The sequence below is a fragment of the Dermacentor silvarum genome, unplaced genomic scaffold, assembly GCF_013339745.2.
Source record: "Dermacentor silvarum isolate Dsil-2018 unplaced genomic scaffold, BIME_Dsil_1.4 Seq156, whole genome shotgun sequence".
NCBI classification, from domain to species: domain Eukaryota; kingdom Metazoa; phylum Arthropoda; class Arachnida; order Ixodida; family Ixodidae; genus Dermacentor; species Dermacentor silvarum.
This window is the reverse complement of record NW_023605777.1, coordinates 7,873-9,840: the sequence shown is the minus strand read 5'-3', so window position 1 is coordinate 9,840 and position 1,968 is coordinate 7,873.

The following is a 1,968-nucleotide window of genomic DNA, read 5'->3' as shown; positions in this document are numbered from 1 at the left end:
TCACTTTTGTTCGGCGTGCAATGAAGAGAGTCGATCACGGGTTACGGTGTGTGCGATGGCCACGCGAATGATGGCGTCATGAGCATAGGAAGTGGTTGACGCTGAATCACATGGAAGCGTGGTGTCGAAAGTCAAAATAGAGTCAAAACCAAACAGAAAATAAAAGAGCGAGCAGCCGGCCGTTTCATGACGAGATGAATTGTAAACGAAGATGATTATATTATTGTTCTATCTACACGTTTTGCAAGTGAGCGCACAGGCAATCACCCAATTTCAATGGTAAGGACATTCCCCTTCTTAAACCTTCATTTATTTGGCTTGCTGCATGTCGCATATAAATTTCAAGCCAAGGCAACATGCAAGTAGCTAACAGGATAAAGACGCATCACGGAATGATTAGGTATTATCAACGTACACTAAAACACTATGGTCTGTTAACAGTTGGCCTCGCACTTGAGTTGGTCGATGTGCCACGTGCAACACAGTTTTGCAATTCACCTGTGTCCACTTTCGCCGGATTAGCACTTTATTGTGTTATCTCTCAGGGCAACACGCGATGGATCTATTTTAAATTTCTTTAATATTGTCAATTATTGGATAGAAATATGGCGTTGCTCCACAGAATTGTTACAACGCTTGAGTAGTGCTGTAAAATCTCGAACTTGCACGAGCAGCAGTGACTACAGTGGAATTTATGGTGACGCACGTAGAAGACGACGTACACGAGTGGCGGGACTCGAATCGACGACCCCTGACTGCGTTCACCGCTGTCGTTGTCAATAATGAATTAGTCTCCTTTCTGTGCACGGGTTCAGCGCAATAAAGAGTTTGATAATTTATTCACCTTTGTCGTAGCGTCTCCGCCACTTTAAGGTCACTGCTTCGCGGAAGGTTATATGTGGACCTGAATTGCAAGGCTAGTGGCACCAGCGCGCCTTCTATAATAAACTGGCGGGGAGGGCAGTGCCACTTGTGTGGTGGCACTGCCCCGTAGATATTGTATGAAAAGTTCTAAGAAAAACTTATTCTTCGTAAAAACATTGGCATCGTTATCACTTTCTCTACTAGCAAAAACAATTATACTGGTTCAACGCTCATGTTGGTTGCATACGAAGTTAAGCTCTAGTCATGTGGTTTATATTAAATCCTGTAGAGCTAACGGCAATGCGTACAATTGTCTGTGTTCTTGCGAGGCTTCTAACCTCATATGAGGTTTACAATTATCCACCAGAAAGCTCACAATATTAACCGCGGGAAATTTTAACTTTAATCCGATACGCTGCTAGCAAGCTATGCCGAAACTCAAACAGCAAATCAGAACAATACGAGACACCTGCGCAGTGCTGTCATGAGGACAGAAGTGACGTGCGATGCTTGTAAAGGGAAGAATTCAGTTGACGCGTATATGTGCAGAAAGATACGACAAATATCTTCCTTCATTTGAGTATTTGTACTTTTGTACCAGTGGCACATAACCATTCTGGAGCATTGGTCCAGAGCAGGCGCACACCCAGTGGCAAATACCGAATGGCTAAGTGAAAGAAAATCAACTAAATCAAATAATCTGTTCAATATAATGCACCATTTCATTCAGATGTCGGTGTGTTTGGATACCTGTGAGCCTATTTTACATTATTACGATATAGTCGACAGATGCTGAAAAGACAAACCGCCACGAGGGTGACGATGTAAGCGCCTGGGCTCTTGGCATGAGCGAGTTTCTTTCTTGGTTTATGGCTGTGCTGCTCTCGTAAATACGACGTAAACAGTTTCTTTCTGTGTGTCTTTTCACATGCAACATTTTTGGTATAGGTACTGGGTAGCATTCAAAACGGTCGGTGAGGGCTATGGAGGCATCATGACGTTGTTCGTCGGCGATACGGATAGGCTAATATACTGAGAAAACTCAAGCAGCCCTGTAGGTATTATAGAGGTCAGCGTTGTCAACAGGGTAACGCACCAAACTGT